Here is a 9,316-nt window from a genome sequence, read left to right as displayed (position 1 = left end):
CTTCCTGTATTCTTGTTCACCTGTGGCACAGCTTTGTTGTCCCGTAGAGGTTTCTGCCTCTCACCCTTTTCTCTGTGGCTTTACCCTGCACTGTGTGCGCTGCAGTTCCGTGTGGAACCCTTGTTATTCTTTCCCCCTTCCCAGAGTGTGACTCAGTTCCCTGTTGGCCGTGAGGCCCGCTTGCTTGGTCTCTGTGTGAGTGGGTTCCTGATATACTAGGCCTCGGCCTGGGCTCAAGGGCTCATGTCCAGAATAACAAGTACTTTTTCTGCCTCATCCTCAATCTACTGTCTGTTTACCACTGGCTGAGTCTAAACCAGGGGTGGGCAACCATGGTCCTCGAGGGCCACAACCCACTTTGGTTTTCAAGCTTTCCACAATGAATATGCATGAGATCTATTTGCATGTAATGGAAGCAGTACATGCAAATCAGTCTCATGCATATTTATGGTAGAAATCTTGAAAACCTGACCGGGTTGTGGCTCTTGAAGGCCATGGTTACCCACTCCTAGTCTAAACTATGAGCTCCCAAAGTGTGAATATGAACTCTATTGTGATCCTCAACTTCAGTATAGTAAACAGCCTACTTCAACCCCACAACAGAACCAGCCTGCCCAGTCTAAACTGAACTGCAATGATTTTGCTGCATACTTTGCCAACAAAATTAAAAGTCTCCACCAGGATTTACAGGCAATCCCACCCAGTCCCCAACCAGTCAACCAGGGGTGCACAAACTCGCCCCCTTCTAACAGAGACAGATGGAACACTTTTAACCTAATGACAGAGGACAGCCTTGACAAAATCCTAAGAGACCTTTGACCATCTACCTGCTCCCTCGATCCCTGCCCATCAAAGGCAAGTATGGGCCTTATAGAAGGTGCAAAAAAAATTTGTGAACACCTCTCTTTCTAATGGGGAGAATTGAGACATCACAAACTGCTGTTGAAATTCTCATGATGTTACAATTGTGTTATCTATTCAGAAGTCAATTTTCATAGCATGTCCAGTGATGTCTGGGTATTTGCCCAGACTATAAACAGACTAGATGCATTTTCAATGGCCCTACACATGTAATTCTATAACTAAGCACCTCTATTTAGGTACGCCAAGGCTGCATGGTAGTAGACTATTTTATAATATAACCTAGGTGTCAGCAGCATGCATGTGAGGCTATTGTTAAGCTCCTTCACTTGATAAAGTGACGGCAAAATGGATGTCCGTTGGGAATGGTGGAGTTCAGTTTTGAATAGGCATCTTACTTCCCATCTCCTAAGGAACACCAGGGACCAGGCAGCCACCAGCCCTATAACTATTGAGACCACCACAACTGTAAATTAATCTATGTTGTATGGAACTGCTGAACTGTATAAAACGTTAGAGTGGAGATTAGGAGGAGAGAAAACGGTACCAAGTTCTCCCAATAAGAAATTAGAAGAACATGTGTTATGGAGCCAAGAGAAATGATAGTATAAATAGTTATAGAGCCCTGCATTAATATTGCTTCTACTGTTTCTGTCCCATGCAGCTAAGTGACTAATAATCTCTCAGTGAAAGTTATTTGGTTCAGTGTATATCCCATGGTGTGTATTATTGAAAGAAAAGAGTGTGCAGTGTGTGCATGGTAATTGCTTCCGGCCCCCTGGAGGAATTCGGTCCCAGCCCCTAGTCCCAAATTAATAAACTTATTGTGTACCAGGAGAAAAACTTTGACACTGAGCTTAACCTAGGCAGTCAGCTAGGCTAACTGTACATTCCATTAAGACACCTGGCTTACACACACACACACACACACACATATACTAGTAAAAAGGTCCGTTTCTCATTGAAATGAAACGGGTGCCAGCAAGGCTGTCCTCGGAGTGTGTATGTTTGAGAGAGTGTGTGTGAGAGTGACTGTGTGTGAGAGAGAGAGTGAATGTGCAAGTGTGTGTGTGTGACAGAGAGAGAGTGAGACTGGGTGTGAGTGTGTTTGTGAGAGAGAGAGAGAGAGAGTGTGTGTGTGAGAATGAGACTGTGTGCCAGGGCCCCCCTCCCTCCCTTTGAGTTCCAGGGTCCCCCCTCCCTCCCTCCGAGTTCCAGGGTCATCCCCCCTCTCCCTCCCTCCCTCTAAGTTCCGGGGTCATCTCCCTCCCTCCGAGTTCCAGTTGCGTCCCCTCCCTCCGAGTTTCAGGGTCTCCCCTCCCTCTGAGTTTCAGGGTCCCCCCTCCCTCCCTCTGAGTTCCAGGGTCGTTGTCCCTCCTTTTCTTCCTTCAAGTTCTAGGCCCCTCCCTCCGAATTTTAAAAGTTATCTTGACTTACCCAGTCGGGGTTATGGCGGCCGGCAGCAGCAGCGGTAAAAGGCATGCAGGATCGGCCCTTCTCTCTCTCTGAGCTCTGGTCCCGCCCTTGCGGAAACAGGAAATGAGGGCGGGACCAGAGCTCAGAGAGAGAGAAGGGCCGAGCCTGCATGCCTTTTACCGCTGCCGCCGGCCGCCGTAACCCCGACTGGGTAAGTCAAGGTCAGCGTTGCTGGGCTGGTGAGCTTGGAGGGGACTGCCAAACTGAGAGGGGGAGTGGGGGGCTTGGAGGGGGGGTCACCATTGCAACTGGGAGGGGGTGGCGGAGGGCTTAGAGGGGGGGTCAGTGTTGCTGGGCTGCTGAACTCGGAGGGGACTGCCGAACTGGGAGGGGGTGGTGGAGGGCTTGAAGGGGGGTCAGCATTGATGGGGGTGGTGTGGCAGGCGCTATGTGAGAGAGAGTGAGTGAGTACGTGTGAGAGAGTGAATGAGTATACAGTCTTCCCTTCCCTCTGAGGGTGGGGCAGTGAGACCGAGTGCGATTATGAACCCAGGAACACTACATGGCTTCACTGCCACAGAGTCAACTTCAGAACGTTGGAGGTGTGAATTATTATATATATATATATATATCCTTGCTTTGTAAAATTGGGATTTAGGTGTTTATGCAATATAAACATCTATGCACATTTAAAACTACTACTACTTATAATTTCTATAGCGCTACTAGATGTACGCAGTGCTGTACACTTGAACATTTAAAACTCAAATAGTGCTTCTAATATAGGCACCATAGCCTGCAGGAGGGCTTTGGTGCCTCGGTCTCTATAGGTAACACTGGCCCTGCCTTAGATGCCTTTACATGGGCAGTAAGGAGACCGTTACATTTTCAGGTGATTTCATATATTATTACCTTGCACTCTTTGTACAATACTATTCCCAGCATGTATAGTCCAATCTAAGTGCATATAAAAGAGAACCCATGGCTTATTTATAGTATATTGCAGAAAATAACTCTTTATATAGCCCAGACTGTGGTCCGAGCAGCAAAAGATAGCACATCCTGACACCACTTTTCAAACCCCTTGCTTCACCTTTGCAAAGGTTCTGTGGACTTTACACCGTGTTTTGAATTTATTTCACTTCAGCAGAGCAGCAAGACTTCTCTCCGTTTTTGCAGCTTGTCCCCGTTCCAACAGTTATAATACCAAGTTTCAGCTTACTGGCACCTCAAACTTCAGCTTCCATTATTCATAAACAAAGCAGTGTACACACTTGAGGAGCAGTTGAAATAGGAGCAGGTCCTGAAAGCGACAGACAAGATTTCCTGCAGTTCAGACCAGAAAAGTGGTCAGTACTGGACTGAGAGCTTGTTACCTAGTTTCAATGCGGCTCTCACAGTAGAGTCATTAGCAAATGAGAAATTAATCATCATAACACTTTTGGGAATTTAACTACTCAGATCACTAGTATTATACTATAAGTTGCTGCTGGTGGAGTGTTTTGACCACGGTTCGAGAGCAGCAGTGGCCCCTATCCATTGCCCGGCTGCTATTGTACTGTGTTATACACAAAGATTAAAAAATAGACAAATGTGACTGTGCCAATGTTTTTTTTACTTTTATTTTTTGCTGTATGTGTTGCTAAGACAAGCCTAAGAGCATGTTTCTGTATCTGTGTAATTGCACAGAGACTAGTTTGACATTTGAGCAGAAGGCTGTGACAGTATACACACACAAACACACTCACCCTTATTTACCCTTATTCACCAAGCTTCAGGTTTCCTACAGCAGCTCAGAATTCAATTATGCAGCAAATGGTTTTTTTTTTCTTTTCTTTGTTATTTCAGCTCTACTTTTTTACTTTCTCATTATTTTCAATCTCTTTTCTCTGTTTCCTCTTACACTCTTCCATGACAGCTTCCAGAACTGACCCAAAAAGCTGCAGGACCTGGAGCAAACCGGCCTGTGGTAACCCATTTCTCTGATCCTCTCTAACCGCGCCTCAGCACCATCCTCCCCCTGACTCCTGCACCCCTCAACTTAAGTAATCCTCCAGCCCTTCCTTCCTTCCCATCGCCAGAGAAAAGCAGAGCTTCTTACTTGCATCTGGCTTCTCCTCTGCCAGCTTCACTATGAAATTTGTATTGGTGAGGGAGGGGTGGGGGGAGGCAATAGGACCTACAGGACTATGGGTCTTTTGTGTTCAGACCTCAGAATGAAGCTATTAGAGGAGGGTACCAGATGCAGGTAAGAGGTACCGCTGTTCTTCTACCAGTGGGAGGATCAATATGCTGGGTCCCCTCCAAAGTGCAAGGCCTAGAACAGTCACTCTAATCCCAGTGACAGCCCTTACAGCTTCTTTCCTTTTTATCCACACCCCCTCTCTATTTTCTCCTCTTACCTCTATCCACAGCCTTTTCCGGTGTCTACGCCTTTACCTCCAGTATCACTTCCATAGCACTTGCCCAACATTGGTGGAGGGGTAGCATTGTATATTAACGAGAGCCTTGAATCAAATAGATTGAAAATTCTGCAGGAAACAAAACACTCCTTGGAATCACTGTGGATTGAAATTCCATGTGCAAAGGGGAAAAGGATAGTGATAGGAGTGTACTACCGTCCGCCTGGCCAGGACGAACAGACGGATGCGGAAATGTTAAAGGAAATCAGGGACGCAAACAAACTGGGCAACACAATAATAATGGGGGATTTCAATTACCCGCATATAGACTGGGTTAATGTAACATCTGTACATGCAAGGGACATAAGATTTCTTGATGAAATCAAGGACAGCTTCATGGAACAGCTAGTTCAGGAGCCGACAAGAGAAGGAAAAATACTAGACTTAGTCCTTAGTGGTGCTCATGATCTAGTGCAGGGGGTAACGATACGAGGGCCGCTTGATAACAGTGATCATAATATGATCGGTTTTGATATTGGCATTGAAGGAAGTGAAACTAGGAAATCAAGTACGCTAGCGTTTAACTATAGAAAAGGTGATTACGACAAAATGAGAAAAATGGTGAAAAAAAGACTGAAAGGAGCAGCTCGCAGAGTAAAAAACTTGCATCAGGCGTGGATGCTGTTTAAAAACACCATCCTGGAGGTTCAGGACAAATATATTCCACGTATTAGAAAAAAGGGAAAAAAGACTAAACGTCAGCCGGCGTGGCTAAACAGTAAGATAAAGGAAATCATTAGAGCCAAAAAACAATCCTTCAGAAAGTGGAGAAGAGAACCAACTGAAAGTAACAGGATAGATCATAAGGAATGCCAAGCCAAATGCAAAGCGGAGATAAGGAGGGCAAAAAAGGACTTTGAGAAGAAATTAGCGTTGGAAGCAAAAATACATAGTAAAATTTTTTTAGATACATTAAAAGCAGGAAACCGGCCAAAGAGTCGGTTGGGCCGCTGGACGAAAATGGTGTTAAAGGGGCGATCAAGGAGGACAAAGCCGTAGTGGAGAAATTAAATGAATTCTTTGCTTCGGTCTTCACCGAGGAGGATTTGGGGGGGACACCGGTGCCGGAAAGAATATTTGAAGCGGGGGAGTCGGAGAAACTAAACAAATTCTCTGTAACCTTGGAGGATGTAATGGGTCAGTTCAGCAAGCTGAAGAGTAGTAAATCACCGGGACCTGATGGTATTCATCCCAGAGTATTAATAGAACTAAAAAATGAACTTGCGGAGCTACTGTTAGAAATATGCAATCTGTCCCTAAAATCGAGTGTAGTACCGGAAGACTGGAGGGTAGCCAATGTTACTCCGATTTTTAAGAAGGGTTCCAGAGGAGATCCGGGAAATTATAGACCGGTGAGTCTGACGTCGGTGCCGGGCAAGATGGTGGAGGCTATTATTAAGAATAAAATTGCAGAGCATATACAAAAACATGGACTGATGAGACAAAGTCAGCACGGATTTAGTGAAGGGAAGTCTTGCCTCACCAATCTAATGCATTTTTTTGAGGGGGTAAGCAAACATGTGGACAATGGGGAGCCGGTTGATATTGTATATCTGGATTTTCAGAAGGCGTTTGACAAAGTGCCGCACGAAAGACTCCTGAAGAAATTGCAGAGTCATGGAATCGGAGGTAGGGTATTATTATGGATTAAGAACTGGTTGAAAGATAGGAAGCAGAGAGTAGGATTGCGTGGCCAGTATTCTCAGTGGAGGAGGGTAGTTAGTGGGGTCCCGCAGGGGTCTGTGCTGGGTCCGTTGCTTTTTAATGTATTTATAAATGACCTAGAGATGGGAATAACTAGTGAGGTAATTAAATTCGCCGATGACACAAAATTATTCAGGGTTGTCAAGTCGCAGGAGGAATGTGAACGATTACAGGAGGACCTTGCGAGACTGGGAGAATGGGCGTGCAAGTGGCAGATGAAGTTCAATGTTGACAAGTGCAAAGTGATGCATGTGGGTAAGAGGAACCCGAATTATAGCTACGTCTTGCAAGGTTCCGCGTTAGGAGTTACGGATCAAGAAAGGGATCTGGGTGTCGTCGTCGATGATACGCTGAAACCTTCTGCTCAGTGTGCTGCTGCGGCTAGGAAAGCGAATAGAATGTTGGGTGTTATTAGGAAGGGTATGGAGTCCAGGTGTGCGGATGTTATAATGCCGTTGTATCGCTCCATGGTGCGACCGCACCTGGAGTATTATGTTCAGTACTGGTCTCCGTATCTCAAAAAAGATATAGTAGAATTGGAAAAGGTACAGCGAAGGGCGACGAAAATGATAGTGGGGATGGGACGACTTTCCTACGAAGAGAGGCTGAGAAGGCTAGGGCTTTTCAGCTTGGAGAAGAGACGGCTGAGGGGAGATATGATAGAAGTGTATAAAATAATGAGTGGAATGGATCGGGTGGATGTGAAGCGACTGTTCACGCTATCCAAAAATACTAGGACTAGAGGGCATGAGTTGAAGCTACAGTGTGGTAAATTTAAAACGAATCGGAGAAAATTTTTCTTCACCCAACGTGTAATTAGACTCTGGAATTCGTTGCCGGAGAACGTGGTACGGGCGGTTAGCTTGACGGAGTTTAAAAAGGGGTTAGATAGATTCCTAAAGGACAAGTCCATAGACCGCTATTAAATGGACTTGGAAAAATTCCGCATTTTTAGGTATAACTTGTCTGGAATGTTTTTACGTTTGGGGAGCGTGCCAGGTGCCCTTGACCTGGATTGGCCACTGTCGGTGACAGGATGCTGGGCTAGATGGACCTTTGGTCTTTCCCAGTATGGCACTACTTATGTACTTATCTCCACCAAACCCTCCCGCCATGTATTTATACACATCCTTTTATATCCCTTCATTTATCTCTTCCTTTCCTCTGTATCTTCTCCCTTCTTCTATGCACTCTTCTTCTTTCTTCACCTCCACCTCTGTGCATTCGGTCCCAACTTCCATGCTTTGTTCACTTTTCTCCTGGCCTCCAGTGGCATAGCAGGACAGCCAATTTTGGGTGGGCCTGAGCCCAAAGTGGGTGGGCACAAAATTTTCTCTCTACCCCCCTCCCTCAGCACTTCCCAACTCAAAACATAAATACTGTAGCTGATGAGTATCCCCAAGCTCTGTCATCTGAAGACTTCCACCAAAGATTGCCAGAATTCGCTTTTATCAAGCTTGGCAGGAAGCAGCAACTCCTTGAGCCATCGATACCGGCACCCCATGCATGCTTAGTTGTCAGTGGCTCAAGGAAGCTGCCCCCCATCTGCCAAGCTCAATAGATGGGAGTTCTGGCCACCTTCAGAGGAGGTCCTCAGCTAGCAGGGCTTGGGGAGTCCCACCAGCTACAGCAAGGTTCAGGGCTACTGTTAGCCATGTTGAGGCCCAGGGCAGTAAATAAAGAATTTTTTGAACTGCAAATTCCCCCAAACACTGGTGCTGTATATACTTCCTAAGGTCCATAAGAATCCAGATAAACTACCAGGCCATCCTATTCTATCATCAAGGGGGTCCTTATTGGAACCCCTCTCCTCATTCATTGATTTTTTTTTAAAACCTTTAGTTTCACTGGTTCCATCTTATGTGAAAGATACCACCCATTTTTTAAGGATTTTGGCTGATATTGCTATTAAAGATAGTGCATCAATATCCACAACTTGCAAATAAATCTCTCTCTATACCATAAAGAAAATGGGGAGGAAAAGACTTCAGACACTCGATAACCACCAATTCTCACTTAATAGTGGATATCACGCTGCTCAGTGTTTACTTTTGAAAATTAACCTTTTCTGATGTAAAACTACTGGCGAGCATCGTCATGAGTCAGAAAACCCTCACCATTAGTGCCTTGCTGCTTTTTTTTAATATCTATTTTGTTATTTTGTTATATTTTTATCTTAAATTTTAATAGAAGTCACCAGGCACTTATCTGCTATAAGACGTGGACTAGTGGGTGCGCCTGACAGCAAGCCCCTGTTTCGCCGATGCTTCATAAGGAGCAGGACCCATAGAGGGGCATAATCAAACGGGGGCGCCCATCTATAAGGGTTCCCATCTACATTGACGGCCCCGTAAAGCAGCGTACCCGACCGTATTATCGAAACAAGATGGGCGGCCATCTTTCGTTTTGATAATTTGGTCAGGGCTGGCCAAATCTCAACATTTGGGCCGCCGTTAGAGATTGCCGCCATTGGTTTTTGCTGATAATGGAAACTAAGGAAGGCCATCTCAAAACCGGCCAAATCCAAGCCATTTGGTCGTGGGAGGAGCCAGCATTTGTAGTGCACTGGTCCCCCTCACATGCCAGGACACCAACCGGGCACCCTAGGGGGCACTGCAGTGGACTTCACAAATTGATCCCAGGTGCATAGCTCCCTTACCTTGTGTGCTGAGCCCCCCAAAACCCACTACCTACAACTGTACAACACTACCATAGCCCTTAAAGGGTAACGGGGGGGGGGGGGGGCACCTAGATGTGGGTACAATGGGTTTCGGGTGGGTTTTGGAGGGCTCCCATTTACCAGCACAAGTGTAACAGGTAGTGGGGGATGGGCCTGGGTCCACCTGCCTGAAGTGCACTGCAGTACCCACTAA

The sequence above is a fragment of the Microcaecilia unicolor genome, chromosome 2 (assembly GCF_901765095.1).
Source record: "Microcaecilia unicolor chromosome 2, aMicUni1.1, whole genome shotgun sequence".
Lineage (NCBI taxonomy): Eukaryota > Metazoa > Chordata > Amphibia > Gymnophiona > Siphonopidae > Microcaecilia > Microcaecilia unicolor.
This window is presented reverse-complemented; position numbering follows the sequence as displayed.